General features: G+C 37.3%; 1 long non-coding RNA gene across 2 annotated transcripts in view; it reads left to right on the top strand.

The window, feature by feature from the left end:
- The first annotated feature begins 2,700 nt into the window (after positions 1 to 2,700).
- LOC144617173 (uncharacterized) overlaps positions 2,701 to 19,206 on the top strand; it is a 32,690-nt gene continuing 16,184 nt past the window's right edge. For both annotated transcript variants that reach the window (XR_013557342.2, XR_013557341.2), the window contains exons 1-2: positions 2,701 to 3,791; positions 18,952 to 19,024. This is a non-coding gene — a long non-coding RNA (uncharacterized LOC144617173). The remainder of the gene's footprint in view (positions 3,792 to 18,951; positions 19,025 to 19,206) is intronic.

Here is a 19,206-nt window from a genome sequence, read left to right as displayed (position 1 = left end):
GTTCTTTTCCCAAAGGGTTACTGGTCTTTTACTTAATTGATCTTTAAAGGAGCTCTTTTGATGAAGTCAATGGAAAGATTTAGTTAACAATAGAATAAATAAATGGTGCTTTTCCACAGAGGAGTAATGGCTTTCCAAGCATTCCCCTGCCTCCCTGCTCCCTTGACCTGCTAATCACGTGCCTTGTCACGTGCCTAAAACTACTGTTTTTCAATCACCTTAGGGTAGTCTCCTCTGTGGAATAGTTTGCCTCAAGAATGTCAAATATCTTTCATTTTATAGTTCACTTCAATGTGGAGAAAAGCCAAGAGTTAAATGGTGACGAATCAGGTGAATGTGGTGGTTGGCACATTTTCACTGGTCTAAAATTATCAAATGGCAGGTGGGGCTCTCAGATCCCTAGTGATTCCAATGGAGCATTTTTAGAGAATGTCCTCGACGTGCTGGACTGTGTGATAAATGTCAAGAGTCAACTGGCTCTCAAGTGAGGGTGATCATAAGCCTGATCATTGATAGACCCATCCCTACTGGGCATTCTTCCTTGGTAGTTAGATTATCTTTGTTTTTTGACAGCTTGAGATAATTCGTATACCACACAAATACTCAACTACTTAGGGTATATACTTCAACAGTTTTTTGTGCATTCAGAGTTGTGCAATGGGTACCTCAGCCACTTTCTCATCACTCCCAATTTCCATCACTCCCAATTTCCATCACTCGCAATTTCCCTTTGTTGTTACCTCCATGCCCCCAACCTACCAAGCCCTAAGCAACCACTCATCTACTTACTGTCTCTATGTTTGCCTGGTTCAAGATACTTGGTATAAATGGAATCCTATAACATATGGTAGTTTGTGACTGGCTTCTTTCATTTAATGTGATGTTTTCAAGGTTCATCCATGTTATAGTGTATATCTATACTTCATTCCTTTCTACGGCCAAATAATATTCCATGGTACAGATATGCCACATTTTGTTTACCATTAATCAGTTGACAGACATTTGAGTTGTTATAAGCTATGGTGCTACAAATATTTGTGTGCAAGTTTTGGTGTGGATATATATTTTCATTGCTCTGGAGAGAATTAGTTGAGTCAAATAGTAACTCTTTTTTTAATGTTTTGAGACCTGCCTGACCGTTTTCTACAGTGGCTATCCCGTTTTACATTTTGACCATAAATGTACAAATATTCCAATTTCTCTACATCCTCACCAACACTTGCTTTATTCTATTTTTAATGTTTCTTTTCCATTATATCCATCCTAGTAGGTTGAAGTGGTATCTCATTGAGGCTTTTTGGTTTTTGTTTTTAGGGTCTATGCTTTAATACTTTTTTAAAAATTGTACTATTTAATTGTAAAGATGCTAATGTTAAGCATCTGTTCTTGTGTTTGTTGGCAATTTGTAGATCTTTTTTGGAGAAATGTTGTCACAGATTCTTCACTCAAGTTTTAACTGGGTTGTGTTTTTGTTTGTTGAATTGTAACAGTTCTGTATATTCTGGATATTAGTTGCTTGTATTTGGTATCAGATCTAAAAATTCACTGCCAAATCTGAGATTGTGAGGATTACCCATGTGATCTAAGAGTCTCATAGTTTGAATCTTACATTTAGGTCATTCTTGTTCCATTTCTAGTTAATTTTTTTAAAAGAAATTTGGGGTTTATTTGGTTCCTCAGAATTATTTATTTACTTATTATTATAATCTATTATTATAATCATTTATAATCTCTACACCCAACATGGGGCTTGAACTCATGACCCCAAGATCAAGAGTTGCATGTTCTACCAACTGAGCCAGCCAGTCATCCCTCAGGTTAATTTCTTATATGTTATTAAGTTAAGGTACATTGTTTTAAACAATTACATATTATACATCGGGGTGTCTGGGTAGCTCAGTTGCTTAAGTATCCGACTTCAGTTCAGGTCATGATCTCACAGTTTTTGAGTTTGAGTCCTGTGTGGGGCTCTCTGCTGTCAGCACAAAGCCTGCTTAGGATCATCTGTCTCCCTCTTTCTCTGTCCCTCTCCAATTCTCGCATGTATGCTTGCTCTTTCTAACTCTCTCTCTCAAAAATAAATAAATGTTAAAAAATTACATTTTAAAGAAGTAAGCAACCCCTAGGAGAGGCAGTTTGGTAATCTCTACTGCAAATGTATATCCTTCTCAGTTCCACTTCTAGGAATGTATCCTACAGAAATAGGCTAAGGATTTTCTGGTTATTCATTGCAATGCAAAGCATTTCAAATTAGCCAAATGTCTACCAATATAAGCTGTTAAATAAATTGTGGGACAAGTGGACTACTATGAGGCCATGAAAAGAATGAAACTCTCTATGTACTCATTTGAAACTCAAGTTTCCCCCCAAATCATTGTTCAATGAAAAAAAAGATTAGAACCTACTATTTTTTGTGTGCTAAAAAATGGGACAATAAGTATCTATATGCACATTCTTTTTTTTTAAAAAAAAAGATATTTTAAAATGTTTATTTATTTTTGAGAGAGAGAAAGAGTGCAAGCCAGGGAGGGGGAGAGAGAGAGAGAGGGGAACAGAGGATCTAAAGCAGACTCCGTGCTGATAGCAGCAAGACCCATGTGGGGCTCAAATCCACAAACTGTGGGATCATGGCCTGAGCTGAAGTCAGCCATTCAACCAACTGAGCCACCCAGGTGCCCCTCTATATGCATATTTCTTACATATCTGTAAAGAGGCTTTGCAAGAATTCCTAAGAAATGAAGAATTGTAGATCCCTGAAGGGAGGGGTGAACACTGGGTGTATAAGGTCAGTGTGGGTGAGTTCTCCTGTCTATATTTGACCTACTGTTCTTAAAAGATGGAAACTGCAGAAATATGTGTTAAACTTTTAAAAGGACCTTCTGAAGAAAACAAGGGGGAGAGGATGGGGTAAGAAAGCCACATTCTCCTGGGTATTGCACATATTTTTTTTTTCCCAGTTGAAACACAAGTATTTCCTGGATTTCTCGTGACTACTAACATACTAAACACAGGCATACCATTGCGGACTGATGTTAGAGCTGTGGTCAGTGGCCATGGAACAGAACAGCAAACCAGTCCCCAGGATGCTGAACTAATGGCCCTGACCTCATTTACAGGGTAATGAGCCAACATCACACAGGAAGGTTTATACATCAAGAAGTCTGAAGGGAAAGCCTGTTCTAGAACCTCTCTGACTGAAAGAATACAAACCTGTACAGATATGTGGTTTTACTCTTTTGCCATAAGGATTTTGGCACTAAATTATGGGCTGTAGGTGTCCTTGAAAAGAATAACACTCCCTAGCACACTCATGTCTGTCCCTTGGCCTGTAGAAATCAGAAACAGGTGAAAACCTCATCACAGATGACCCACCCAGGTTGACTCTAATGGCAATTTTGCAGAGCTTGCTGTTGTCTTTAACTGTTTCAAAAGTGTCTCTTGGCAATTTTTTTCCCTCAGCCCTTTGAAAAACAGTCGTGTTTATAGCTTGTTTTTGCTGAAAGAATGTTCTTCTCTTCAACATAAGATTCTCCAATGAAAATACATTTCCCCTTTCTGACTCCTGCGGTTAGCCTGGCAATAGGAGCAAAAGTGGTCTCAGACATGTGAACTTGAGGCAGGAAATCTAAAACCACGCAGTGGTCATCATGTGCCCTGAACCTTTACACCGCATGCTAGACCAGCAGGCCCGTGCTCCCATGCAGTTCTGGCGGATACTACAAACAGGACTGGCATTCTGGGAACAAATGTCAGACGTTCAAAAGATGGAGGCTCACAGTGTGAGGAAGGAGGTGAGTCAAATACCTTCTGTTTTCATATTCTTTTTAGTATGAACCAAAAATATCGTCTCCCTAAGTGGGAAACCATGAAGAATGACAGGCCTCAGAAGTGGGCAGGAAGGTGGGATGGGGAGAAGAAAATATCAGTATAATAAAGTCAAACTTGAGAAAGAAAAAGAAGTGAGGCAGAAAGAAAGGAATTGATCTTAGAAATATAATAGGGACACCTGGTGGCTCAGTCAGTTGAGCTTCTGACTTTGGCTCAGGTCATGGTCTGACGGTTCCTGTGTTCGAGTCCCACATTGGGCTCACTGCTATCAGCGCAAAACCCGCTTTGGATCCTCTGTCCCCCTCTTTCTCTGCCCCTCCCCTGATTGCTCTCAAAAATAAATAAGACATTAAAAATATATAATAAAAAGAAATATATTATAAATATTAAATGTCACAGAGTCCTTTTTAAAATCTGAGCAAAGATACAAATCAAAACAAAACTCCAGAATGAAACAGAGTCACCAGAAAAACTCTCAACAAAGTAATGGATTCTTTAAAAGACCCAGGATGCGTCAGTCCAATTTTAACCAGAAGGTGAAAGGAAAACCATCTGGCTAAGCCTGAAGATGCTGACCTCGGCACTGCAGAAGCATCGGACACCCTCCACTCGCCCCACGGCAGCAGTGAGGACGATGAAACTAATAGGCAATGTTGAAGCCTTGCCTTGCTGCTGCTAGGAATCCCTTTTCTCCTCAAACAGTACAGAAGCTGTGAGAGGAAAGAACCACCATGAGCCAGCAGCAGTGAGAAGCTCCATTTTCAAAGCTGGGAGTGAGAGCCCTCCTGTGTTGCTTCTGTCCTGTGGTTGGTGCAAGATGCCACATGCATTATATGTAGAAGCAGATTTTCCACTTTATTGTTCTAAAATGCCCCACCATTAAAAAAATAAATAACAAATAATAAATAATAAAAAAAAAGCCCCACCATTAAACTTTCACACTAGAGACAGTTTAACCAAATGCGTCCCTTCCTCTGTTTTGGAAAACGCGGAGACAACTTAAAAACATTTCTTCAACCCTGCATCTCCAGCCACGTAAGTGGAGCTACTTCTTCCGTGGCAGAATTAAGCTTTCCTCTTCATTTTTGCAGAAGGCTTAAAAGTGAGATTAAAGGGACTGTAGTTTAACCTTCTACTCATTGCTGGACCCTCTTACCTTTAATAAGAAACCATCAGCTTCTTTGTAAAGTCTCTAGGGATGTGAGTCCCCCTCTGCCAAAGAGAAGTCCAATTCATTGTTGGATAGCTCTCTGGTTTAATGGGCTTCCTTGCATTTTGCTGATCCTTCCTTAATAGCTTGGTGTTGCCCCACTGAACAAGTCTGATTCCTCTTTCTCATGGCTCTCATCTTATCCATCCTGTGAGCTATTTACAGCCTGGGCACATCTCGCCTTTGCTAAGATTGCAGCCCCATCTGCCAGGCTGGTCTTCAAGTTGCCAATCTCACCTGCAATCAGTCTTGTATCTCACTGCTAGGTTTATCCAAAAGCAGCATCACGTCTATTAATCAATCACTTGTCAAAAAATCATCACAGGGACTCTGTTTAATTAAAACCAATTTCTAGCCAAGCCTTCTTTTCTTTTCTTTTCTTTTCTTTTTTCTTTTCTTTTTTTTTTTTTTTTTTTTTTTTTGGCAACGAACACTAGCTGGTCTATGAAACCTTGTGCCTCTATTTCCCAGTAAAGCCATTCTGCTCTGGTTAGGCCAACCTTTGCAATGGTTTCCCCCACTTCCTTTGCCCATCTATACTTTTAACCTTAGACTTTCCTGGGGGGGAGGTTCTCATCTGGCAAACTGTAAGGTGGCTTCTCCAAAATCATCAAGTCTGTGTGGACTTAAAGTTTCACCTTTTCCATTAAGCCTACCCTGGACAACATTGGCTTACAATGGTGCAGCATGTATTTTGAACTCTTATTCATAAGTGAACGTCTCAGGTCAGGTCCCCTGGGAAACAAACTTTAAAATGGAGCTTTGCATACTGGAGGCTTATGGGGGAGTATTCTCAGATACAATGCCTGGGTGGGGATCAGGGAACCAAGACTGAACAGAAGAAAAATTTGAACTGTGATACATTTCAACAAAGGCTTGAGCCAAGTCATGGAACACCCAGGAGCTGGGATAAGCCTTCAGCATTGTCCCCCATTGATGCAGGAGCCAGCCTTTGTATCCCTGTATGGACCAGTCACTGGATGTAGGCTGCCCCAGGAAGGAGCCTAACCTTGAGCTGGCAGCTTCATTCTGCAGAAAATAATTTCTGGGGACAGACTCTCTTGAGTCCTTATCAAGCAACATTTCCTGCAGCTAGGAATACGAGTACTTCAGCTCTGAGGCAGAAGCTGGGTGGCGGTCAATAGCATCTCTACAACATGCAATTCATAACCTGACTTGCCCTTGCATAGATGCACGTGGGTTTCAGGTGCTTCCAATGTAAGCCCTAGTAAGAACCATTGTTCTGGTCCTTTGGGGGTCACTGTAGGGGACAAGGGTTGGAATATTCTCCATTACTTGACATAGCAATGCATACTGAAAGGAGACAGGTAGATACAGGTCAAAATAGTGGAAGAGGGTTCAAAGTGGAAATGCCACTAATATAGTATGAATTTTGGATGTTGTTTTGCCTTAACTAGGAAATGTCTATGATTTTTTTAAACATTTATTTATTTTTGAGAGAGAGAAAGAGTGTGAGCGAGGGTGGGGCAGAGAGAGAAAGAGGGAGACACAGAATCTGAAGCCGGCTCTGGGCTCCAAGCTGTCAGCACAGAGCCAGATGCAGGGCTCAAACCCATGAACCGTGAGATCATGACCTAAACTGAAGTCAGATGCTCAACCAACTGAGCCACCCAGGCGCCCCAAGGAAAACTCCTGTAATTTTAAAAAAATGTATGTATGTATGTATGTATGTATGTATGTATTCATTCATTTATTTTTGAGAGAGAGAGAGAAAGTGCAAGCAGGGGAGGGGAAGAGAGAGAGATTTCAAGCAGGCTCTGCACTGACAGTGGGCTCAAACTCATCAACTATGAGATCATGACCTGAGTCAAAATCAAGAGTCTGATGTTTAACAGACTGAGCCACCCAGGTGCCCCAGGAAACTCCTACAGTTTGTGAGAAAAAACTTTCTGAATACGATCCAATTGATTCTAGGCTTTGGAGAGTTAATTAGTTTAATTTTATTAGTAGTCTGTCTATAGTATATTTACATACTGACATACAAATACAGAAAAATACATACATCCTAAGGGCACAGCTTGATAAACTTCACTCAGTGAACACATGTATATATCGAGCATGCAGATCAAGAAGGAGAACTTTGCCATACCCCAAAAGTCCCCATGTACCCCTGGTAGTCCCTATGTCCTGAGAAGGGTAACATCTATCCTGGCTTTACCTGATGAGTCAGCTTGCTCTTAGTGTCTCATTTCTATAAATGGATCACACCACGTATAATCTTCTGTGGCTGGCTTCTGTTTCTCAACACCATGTTTGTGGGAGTCATTCACATTGTTATGTGTAGTTGTGATCCATTTCGTTCTCATTATTATATAGTATTCCATTATAGATATGCCATAGTTTGTTTATCCATTCTATTATATGTGGACATTGGGTTATTTCCAGTATGGACCTATCATGGATAATGAGGCTATGTACCTTCTTGTACCCGTGTTTCAGTGAACACAAATATTCATTTCTGTTGGTTGTCTACCTAGGAATAGAACTACTGACCTCTATGTATACATATGATTAGTCTTAATAGATACTACCAAACAGTTTTCCAAAGTGGTTATACCAATTTACAACCCCCAGAAATCTATGATAGGTCAGCCGGCTTCATATTCTTGCTACCATGTGCTTTTTATTTGTCTCCATTTTAGCCCTTCCAGTGGGAAATCATGGTTTTAATATGAATTTTCCTGATGAGTAATGAAGCTGAGCATTCTTTTAATATTTATTGGGAATTGCCCTCAAAAGACCGCTCAAGTTGTTTGCCTATTTTTTTCTTGGGTTATCTGAGCAAAGGTCTCTCTGTAGTATGATGTCATGAATTTGTATTTATTAATAAATAAAGATGACTATGATTAAGAGGAAAATAAAGATCATGATGGTTATTATGCAGTTTCTTTAGTATAATTATACTTTTATTTATGATTACACAAACTTGAAGGCTAATAGACCAAAATATGAGCCCTAGCTTTCTCTGGTTGGGAAGATTATAGATAGTTTTAACTTTCAACTTTATAGCTGTCCTTATTTGTTTTTGTCTAAATTTGTTTTTTTTAATTTTTTAAAATGTTTTATTTATTTTTGAGACAGAGCATGAGTGGAGGAGGGGCAAAGAGAGAGGGAGACACAGAATCCGAAGCAGGCTTCAGGCTCTGAGCTGTCAGCATAGAGCCTGACGTGGGACTCGAACTCAGGAACTGCGAGATCATGACCTGAGCCAAAGTCGGACACCTAACCGACTGAGCCACCTAGGCACCCCAATTTGTTTTAATAACAAGCATAGATTCCTTTTATAATCCGGGCAAACAATGAAGCTGTTTTCATCTGGAAACAAACCCAAATGAAACAAAAGCTTGTCAGCATGTGCTGGTTGGGCTCAGCCATCAGCCTTTTTTCCATCTGGGACACTGAGAATCAGTGAGGAAAAGTGTCCTCTCTGGGCATGCTTTGAAAGTTTGAGTTAGAAGAAGAGAGTGTAAAAATGAAGGACTGCCTTTATTGCATAACAGCCATGTGCTCCCTCACACCCTGCTGTGGCTGGGAGATGATCCTGCCATAAAGACTGGCTAATTACTTAAATTGCCTTCCTTTCTGGGAGCCAACCTTCCCAGCGCCATTGACTGGGCTTATTTGGTCTGATTACTGGAGTCCTGCTGTTAGCTGGGATGAGGAAAGCACATTATTACCCTGTGCAAGTGTAATGCCTTTGTTTACATTTTGCAAGGCAAACAGGGTTACTTTTAGTCTTATGTAACCCCGAGTTCTGCAAAAACCAGGACTGGGGAACACATGCCCCCCTCCCTTTCCTGTTCCATTCTGTTGGGTTTTCTAACCAACAATTCAAAAACATAACATCAAACCAACCTACCCACTAACATAGAGTTTTTTTTTTAATTTGAAACAATTTCGAATTTATAGAAAAGTTGCAAATATAGTACAAGAACTCCCTCCCCCCACCCAAACCATTTGAGAGTAAGCTGCCCACATGATTTTCTGCTCTAAATATTCTAGTAGTTCCTGCAAAGCAGGGGATTTCCTATATAAACACGATATTACCATTGAAATTGGGATATGAACACTGACACATTACCACCATCTAAATTCGAGTGTCTTCAGTTGTCCCGATGATGTTGTTTATAGTAACAAGATCCAGAAGTATGCATTGCATTTATAACTGAGTTTCTGAGGACTATATTGAAAACTTGCACCTCTTTAAAACCTGAGCAGCCTTCTTGTCCCCATCCCCACAGGGACGGAGGCAATAGGCAGAGATGTGGGCACAGATATAAGAAGAGGGTCAATGTTGCTGTCCCAGCAAATAAGGTCAGATTCTGCATAAGGAGGCAAGGTAGACACAGGGCTGTGGGCCTGGAACAGGGACCCAGGAAATGTCAACTAAGCTCCACATAAGATTCCCCAATCTCCACCTTTGTATCTTCTCTGTGTTCTTTTTCTATCCCTGTCTCCCCTTCCCTGTCCTTTCAACTTCTTCCCTCACCTCTTATTATTTTCACCCCGTTTTACATAATTGCACTCAAATCCTGTGTCTCTTTCAAAATACCTTCCCTAAGAAAAGCAGAGAACTATTATAAGTTGTTATCTATTGGGAGGTAGGGAGGTGCTCTATGTGTTTTTTTTTTTATATTGCTTTAATTTAAAAATCATATTGATTAATGTATTATCTACTTGGAAATATAATACATAATAACAACAAAAACAAACCAAAGCCAAAATGTTTCTTATTCATTCAATCATTCATTTTGAGAAAGAGAGAGAGAGAGGGAGTAAGCAGGGGAGGGGCAGAGAGAAGGAGAGAATCCTAAGTAGGCTCAAGTCAGTGCAGAACTCATGAACTGTAAGATCATGACCTGAGCTGAAACCAAGAGTCAGATGCTTAACCAACAGAGACACCCAGGCACTCCCAAAATGTTTCTTCTAAATAAATTGATGAGGTTAGGCAAAAAAACAAAAGCTGTCACATTTTCAATCTTTATTATCTAGAAAATACCGCACCCTTCGGTGTGTGCGTTGCCTGACACTGGTCTGTGTCTCTGTGTGAGTCTCCCATCACCATGTCTGTTCTTCAGGGTGACTCTCATAAAGGTACAGGTTTTTGTTTTTTGGGTTTTTTTTTTGCCCTTTAAAATTCCGTAGCTATCTCTATTCTAACTTCCTCTTCAGGCTCCTCAGGTGAGGGTATTCTGCAAGGTCCTGTCCTGTCCTCCTTGCTCTCAATATTCTTCCTCATGATCTCATCCACTCTCATGATTTCAACTCCATGGAAGATTTCCAAATCTGCATCCTTCAAACTGACATCTCTTTGAGCTCCAGGGTTGCATTTTCAATTGCCTATCAAACTCAACTGAACTGAATAGTAATATTTTACACCATAGAGCAGCTTAGATGACCAACTTTGATGTGAAAACTGGTACTTTTAATGCCTTCCTCTCCTTCACACTCCCCTTTCTTTAGCAAATTGTCAATTATTCCTTTAAAATATTTTTTTCATTCCCACATCACTTGCTTCTACAATACTTAATAAACATATATTATTTATTCTATTTCTCTTCTAGTGCTTTTTTCCTTTTTAATTAAAGGTTTTATTGAGATATAATTTACAAGCAAAAAATTTACCCAAGATAAATGTACTGTTTTATTTTTGCAAATGTGCAGAGTTGTGCAACTATCCAGTTTTAAGACATTTCCCTCAAAAATTCCCTCATATCTATTCGTAGTTATTTTTCACCCTCACCCTTAGACTTAGGCAACCACTGATCTGCTTTTTATTTTTATAGATTTGCATTTTCATATAAATGGAACCAGGCAATATTTCATCTTTTGTACCTGTCTTCTTTCATTTAGAATAATGATTATGAGGTATATTCATGGTATATCATTAGATTGTTTCTTTTTAGTGCTAAATAGCATTTCCTTGTGCATATATGCAGACATACAGATACACCACACTTAGTTTATCTATTCACCAGTGGATGGACATTTGAATTATATCCAGTTTCACATTAAATAAATGATATTACTTAAAAGGTTCACATGTAAATCTTCGTGTAGATGTATGCCTTCTACATTTATTTTCAGTAGATACTTAGGAGTAGAATTGCTACATCATTTTTTAAAAATGTTTATTTATTTTGAGAGAGAGAGAGAGAGAGCGTGTGCATGCGTATGTGCACGCATGCATGTGGGAGAAGGGCATAGGGAGAGGGAGAGACAGAATCTTAAGCAGCCTCCATACCTAGCACAGAGCTCAATGCAGGGCTTCTCACAACTGTGACATCATGACCTGAGCCAAAATCAAGAATCTGATGCTTAATCGACTGAGCCACCCAGGTACCTCTCTTTTGCATATTTTAAATTGCCTTCTCATTATTGAGCTATAAGAATTCTTTGCCTGATGTAGATGTATGTCCTTTTTCAAATACATGATTTTCAAATATTTTCTCCAAGTGCAGGATTTGTCTTTTTATCTTCTTCATGGTATCTTTTGAAGAGCAAAAGTTAAATTTTGTTGAAGTGCAATTTATCAATTCTTTCTCTTATGGATCATGCTTGTGATGTCAAATCTAAGAATATTTTGTCTAATCCAAGGCCACAGAGATTCCCTCCTTTTTTCTTTTATAAGTTCTATAGCTTTAGCTCCATATTGAAGCTTATGGTCCATTTTAACTAAACTTTTGCGTATGGTGTGAGGTAAAGGTCTAAATTCATTTATTTGCATATACATATCCCATTGTGTTTGCACTATTTGCTGGAAAAAAAAAAAACCTGTCTTTTCTACAGTGGATTGTCTTGGCCTCTTGTTGAAAATAAATTGTCTGTTAATGTAGGGGCATATTTCTATATTCTTTATTCTATTCCATTGATCAATGCATCTATCCTTATACAACACTTTCTCGATTACTGTGTTTTACAGTACATTTTAAAGTGAAGTAATGTGAATTTTTCAATTTCTCTTTCTTTTTCAAACTTGTATTGGCTAGTCTAGGACTTTGGCATTTTCAAATACATTTTAAGGTCAACTTGCTAATTTCTACAAAAACAATTTTGTTGGGAGTTTGATAGGGATTGCATCTGAATCAGCAGATCAATTTGGGTAGAATCGCCATACTAACAATTTGCGTTTTCCAACCTATGAATATGGTATGCTTCTCCATTTATTTAGATCTTTTAAAAACGTTGTTTTGAAGTTCTCAGTCTTACACTTATTTTGATAACATTTTTCTAAATTCTTTTTATCACTATTTTCTTAATTTCATTTTTAGATTGTTTGTTGCCAAGATACAGAAATAGGGTTGATTTTTGTAATTGGTTTTGTATCCTGCAAACTTGTTAAACTTACTCATTACTTCTAGTAAATTTTTTGTAGATCCCATCAGATTTTCTACACACATCATCTGTAAATAAGGACAGTTTTACTTCTTCCTTGCCAGTCTGGATGCCTTTTACTTGTTGTTCTAGCATATTCTTAGGTAAAAGATTCAGTCACACTTTAAATAGAAGTGGTAAGAATGGAATGTCTTGTTCCTGATTTCAGGGGAAAACTTTCAGTCTTTCACCATTAAGTATAACACTAAACTATAGGTTTTTTAGAGTTCTTTATCAGGTTGAGGAAATTTGCATTTTGCCTACTTTGTAGAAAGTTCTTTTGTTTTGTTTTCATGAATGGGTATTGGATTTTGTCAAATGCTTTTTCCTATACCTTTTTAGATGATCATGTGATTTTTGTCCTTTATTCTATTAATATGATATATAACATTAATTTATTTTCAGAGATTAAACCAACCTTCCTTTCCTGAGGCAATGCCCATTTGATCATGGTGTGCAATTAAAGATATATACATATTTATGTATTCAGTTTGCTAATATAATTTTTTAAAGATTTTTTTATATCAATGTTCATGAGGGATATTGGTCTATAGTTTTCTCTACTTGTGATGTCTTTGTCCTGCTTTGGTATCTCGGTGATAATATGGGCCCCATAGGATTAGCTGGCAAATGTTTGCCCCTCACCTATTGTCATAGATTGCATTGTGCCCCTACACTGAATTCATATGTTGAAGTGCTGACCACTGGTATCTCAGAATGTAACCTTATTTGGAGATGGGGTCTTTACATGGGTAATCAACTTAAAATGAGATCATTAGTGTAGGTCCTAATTTAATCTGACTGGTGTACTTATAAGGGGAAATGTGGACACTGACACAGAGGGAAGACTATGTGAAGACAGAGGGAGAAAATGGCCATCCACAAGCCAAGGAGAAAGTCCTGGAACAGACACTTCCCTCCTACCCTCAGAAGGTAGCAACCCTGCCAACATGATGATCTCAGACTTCCAGCCTCCAGAACTATAAGGCAGTACATTTCTGTTGTTTAGGCCTTTCAGTTTGGGGTGTTTCTTTATGGCAAACTAATAAACGTATTTTTGGAAAGGGTTTATATAGGATTGGTTACATTTTTTCCTTAAATATTTGATAAAACTCACTGGTAAAGTCATCTGAGGCTATGCTTTGTGGGAAGATTTTTAATTACTAATTCAATTTCTCGTTTGTTATTGGTCTTTTTAGATTTTTAATTTCTTATTGAGTCAGTTTTGGTAATTTTTGTCTTTCTAGAAATCTATCCATCTCATCTAATTTGTATAATTTGCTGTCATTAAGTTGTTCATAATATTCCCTTATAACCCTTCCAGTTTCTGTAGGATTGCTGGTTATATCCCCTTTTATTTCCTGATTTTGGTTATTCATACTTTATCTCTTTTTTGTCAGTCTAGTAGAAGTTTTATCAATTCATCTTTTTAAAGAATCAACTTTTCATTTTTGTTGGTTTTTTTCTTTATTGTTTTTATTTTATTAATTTCTACTCTGATCTGTATTGTTTCTTTCAATGTACTTACTTTGGGTTTGATTTGCTCTTCTGTTTCTACTTTCTTGAGGTAAAACTTAGATTATTGATTACAGATCTTCCTTCTAATTTAAGCATTTAATGCTATGAGTTTTCTTTTGAATATTGCATTAACTGCACTCATACACTTTGGTATGTTTGGTTTTGTTTTCACTCAGTTTGACATATTACCTAATTAGCATTGTGATTTCTTCTTTGACTCATGGGTTATTTAGAAGTATATTTTTCAAAAATTTTGAGGGTTTCCCAAATTTCTTTCTGTGGTTGATTTTCAGTTTGGATCTACCATGGTTGCAAAATATATTTCATGAGTTTAGTCCTTTTAAGTTTATTGGGATTTGTTTTATGATTTAATGTGTCCTAGAAAATGTTCCATGTGGGTTTGAAACCATTATGTAATCTGCTGTTGTTGGAGGGAGTGTTCTATATGTATTAGGTATGTTAGTTTACAGTTGTTCAAGTCTTCAATGTCCTTTTTTATTTCTAGTTTAATTACTGAGAAAAGGGACTTGCAATCTCCAACTATAGCTATTAAATTGTCTATTTCAATTCTGTCAATGTTTGCTTCATTTATTTGTCACTCTGCTATTAGGTGCCTATATATTTACAGATTTTATAGGTTCCCAATGTTGTAATCCTTTTATTATTACACAGTGTTCTTCTTTAATCTCTAGCCATATTTCTGTCATAAATTATATTTTTGCTGATACTAACATAGGTACTCTAGCTATTTATGATAACTGTGCATGATATATGTATATATAAAGTAAAAGTACTTTCAATCTATTTTTGTCCTTAAATCTAAAGCATACTTGAAGACAGTATATACTTGGAACTTGCTTTTTTACCAGATTGATGATAATTGCCTTTTGACTGAAGTTTAAGATGATTGCCATTCACATTTAATTTAGTTGTTATGGTTGGCTATACATTTGCCATTTTGCTGTTTGTTTTCTGTATGTCTCATGTCTGTTTTGTTGCTTTTTCCTCTTTTGCTGCCTTCTTTTGTGTTAAACAAGTATTTTTAGTACGCCATTTCAATTTCTATGTTGTTTTATTAACTATTTAAAAATTAATTTTCAAAGTGGTGGTCTAGGTTACAGTGTGTATCTAAACTTATTGCAACCTGCTTCAGTTTAATAATGGCAGTTCTGGTAAAATATAACATCTTTGTTCCAGAATAGCTCTATTTCTTCCTCCTTCATCTGTGCTATTATTGCCATATGTATTGTATCTTATATGTCTCAAATTCAACAGTACATCATTATAGTTATTGATAGGCAATCACTTTAGAAAAGAAATTCAGGGAAAAATGAGAGAATAATACATATTTATGCAAGTATCCACATAATTATCATTTCAAGTATTGTTTTGTGTGTGTGTGTGTGTGTGTGTGTGTGTGTGTGTGTGAATTCAAGTTACTAACTGGCATCTTTTTTTTTTTTTTTTTTTTTCAGCCTGAAAGTCATCCCTTAGTATTTCTCAAGGGACAGTTCTGATTGCTATACATTTTCTCAGTTCTTGTTTATCTTTGAGTGACTTTATTTTGCCCTCACTTTTGAAAGATAGTTATGTTAGATATATTGGCTAACACTCTTTTTCTTTCACCTCTTTGAGCATGTCATTCTACTGCCTTCTAGCCTCCATTTTTCCTGGTAGAAAGTCAGGTGATATATTTGTTGTTCTCCTGTACATGACAGTCATTTTTCTCTTACTGCATTCAAGGTTTTCTCATTGTCTTTGGCTTTCAACAATTTGACTATGATGTATGAATCTCTTGTATTTATCCTACTTAGGTTTGTTGGGTTTCTTGAACCTGCCTATGGATGTTTTTCAGCACATTTGGGAAGTTTTCAGGAATTACTACTTCAGTTTTTTTTTTTTTTTCTGTCCCTTTCACTCTCCTCTTTTGGGACTCCCGTTACATGTATGCTGGTATTCTTCATATTGTCGGGAGGGTCTCTGTGGGTCTGTTTATTTTCCTTCAATAATTTTTCTCTGTGTTCCTCGGAGAGTATAGTATCTATAATCTATATGGACTTTTTTTCTTCTGTCATCTCACATCTATTCTCAAACCCATTTTTCATTTTGTTGGTTATATTTTTCAACTCTACTTTTTCTTTGGTTCTTTTTATAGTTTATATTTTTATATTAAGATCCTCTATTTTCAATTGTTGTTATAGTATTTTCCTTTAATTCTTTTAACATATGTTCCTTTAATACTTATGCATACTTATAATAGCTGCTTTTATGCCTTTGTCTGCTACTTCCAACATCTGGGCACAGTCAGAATTCATGTCTATTGACTGCTTTTATTCTTGAATATAGTCACACTTTTCTGATACTTTGTGTATATCATAATTTTTGTTTAACACTGATATTTTGGATAGTATATTGATAATATCTTGTTGAAACTCTAGGTTCTAATTTTCCACTCTGAGATTCTCTTTTCTTTATTTTTGTAACTTTCCTGTACTTAAACTGTAGAATCTATTTCCTTTGTTGTGAGTGGCCACTGATAAATTTGCTTAGTTTTTTCATGCTTTAAAAAATTTTTTTTAGCCTAACTTCCTGTGGGTCATCTCTATGTCTCCATAGCTTAGTGATCAACTAGTGATTTAGGCAGGATCACTAGTGCTCAACTATCTTGAATTTGTAAAAGTTCCACTCTCTGCCAATGAATCTGTTTCTGGGTTGGGGAATGCATTCAAAATTCAGCCAGTTCTCATGAATGTTTTGGCTTTCCTTTTATATCACGTTCTCTCAAGTCTCCCTTGCACATGTGTGTAGTTTCCCAATCATCCAGGGATGTGTGCAGAGTTTATCTAGCCCTTCGATAGCTTTCTAATTTCTAAGAAATAAGTTATTATATTATTTATTATTTCTCCCCATAAATTCCTGACTGGGCTGCCCCTTGCCCCAGATGGGACTGCAACCTCAGCCTAGCAGAGCTACAGGTTTTCCTCATTCTTTTTTTTTTTTTTTTTTTTTTTACCAGCTTGGTTATTTTAATTAGCAACACTACCAGTGAGAGTTTTACTCTCTGCCCTAAATTAAATCTGCCCCTAGCAGTGAAGCTGCTGATGTTCTTAGACATGCCCTAGTAGTAAAAATTAACTAATATTGACAAATGAGCTGGGGTGGAGGATCAGAGCCCCCCAGGCAAGAAGCTTCAGATTCCTGCTCTCCTTATAGAAAATACGAGGGGCGCCTGGGTGGCTCAGTTAGTGAAGCATCTGGATCTTGATTTCGGCTCAGGTCATGATCTCACAGTTTATAAGTTTGAGCCACACATCAGGCTTTACATGGAGCGTGGAGCCTGCTTTAAATTCTCACTCTCCTGTCTCTCTCTCTGTCCCTCCCCCATTCATGCTCTCTCTCCCTCTCTCTCTAAATAAGCAACAACAAAAAAAAATTGAATAGGCTTTCACAAACAAAAATTTTTCAGTTATTTGTCTTTTGAAGAGAGGATCTTCCAACCTTTCAGGCCACCATAGCTAGAGGTATTATCTCTAATTTATATTTATGATCTTTTTTTATGTTTAAATCTGTAGTCCTCCTAGAATTTTAATTTTATTTATAGTTTCAGATAAAGGATATAACTTATTTTTTCCCCAGATGAATGGAAAATTTTCCAAACATTTGGCTGATTGAACAAATATCCAGTCTCAGTTGGTTTGTATATGATTTTTAAGTGAGACTAATGTTGCTTATGTGTGTATGTATGTTGTGTAGCTGTGAAAGGAAATGACATGTAGGTGGTCAAAATAAACTGAATCACTGCAATATGTCAAGATAGGGTATAAGAATCTGCATGTGACAGATGAAACTAATCTGCAGAAAACTTCCCAGAAATCACTAATGTTTAGACTGTATTTGGAGCTGTGTCATGTCTGAACTTGGCTCATTATGACTCTTCATACTTGGCTTTTATACCCTGTCTACATCTTTTCCTGTATCTAACCTCAGCCCAGCATTTTGGTTTTAGCTTTTTTGCCATTTTGGTGTATTTTAGACAACAATGCAAGGCCTTTCTTATGAATTCAACACCTCTTTCTCAGCTAATTGAGCTATGGTTATTTGCTCCAGCAGGAGGAATGAAATAGAACCTAGTCTTCAATGCTCAGATTGCATTGGGCCTTCTCTCTTCTTTGGTCAGAATGTTAAATGTCTCCATGAATATATCAAGTGTTTCCACGGGCTCAGAGCCAGTACTCGGACATATTTTTTCTCTACAGGGCATAGGAGGATGGACTCACACTGGAACTTTCACTCTTCCTTATTTTGCCATGTTTTAGAACCAATGGCTTCTACTTGAAGTGCTCCAGTTCATTCCTATTGTCTTGATCTTGCTTTACAAAGCCATCCAAAAGGGGCCAAAAGCTGCAAAAGAGTAGGAGGCTCTTGAGACACTTTGAAAATAAGTCCCTGTCTCCACTTTTTAGAATGAGTTTGGTTTTGGATGCTGATATGGATACAAACAAGATGTTGCTACCACTACATAGTAAGATGTGAGATGGCTCCCTTGGCCTAACACACTGTTTTGTTCCCAAAATACCAGTACGAAAAAATTACTAAAATCGAGGTGCAATAGAAGAGGCCACCTAACTTCCTAAGTCTTCCCAGGAGTGACACATATTATGATCCAATGTGTAAATGTGTTATTATATGATGACACAGACAAGATTTCTCAAAATCTTACCAGATTGTTGCCTGAGACATCATAGCATAAGTGTTTGACATAACTATTAAGGAACACCAAAAAAAAAACCCAAAAGCAAACAGCAATAGACTTATTCTAGACTTGAGTACTGATCATGTTATCAACAGTTCTGATTTTAGAGTAAGCTATCAAACACAACTTATACAAGAAAAATAAACTTTTGGCAATGATCCTTTACTAGGGAATATTCAGTAAATCACTGTAGAATGAGGTAAGACCCCCACCTTCTCCATAACAATTCTTTGTTCACTTTCTTTAGGGTACTCTTCAGCACCATAATTCAACATGAGGAATGTGTCCTGAATGGAAAATAGGCTTTGCCTCTTAGGCAGGTATGTCTAGCTTCATAACCATTAGAGACAATGAATGCAAAGCACACCACGTATAACATATACTCAATAAGTGATATTTATCAATATCATTATCATAATTCTTATTATCTTGTGATATGGCTAATATGAACTTATTTTCAAGGATACAAGCTACCCCTAAAAGACACGATAGGGGCAAGTTT

The sequence above is a fragment of the Panthera onca genome, chromosome C1 (assembly GCF_046562875.1).
Source record: "Panthera onca isolate mPanOnc1 chromosome C1, mPanOnc1 haplotype 2, whole genome shotgun sequence".
NCBI classification, from domain to species: domain Eukaryota; kingdom Metazoa; phylum Chordata; class Mammalia; order Carnivora; family Felidae; genus Panthera; species Panthera onca.
The sequence above is the reverse complement of the archived record's forward strand: the minus strand, read 5'-3'. Positions and strand labels throughout refer to the sequence as shown.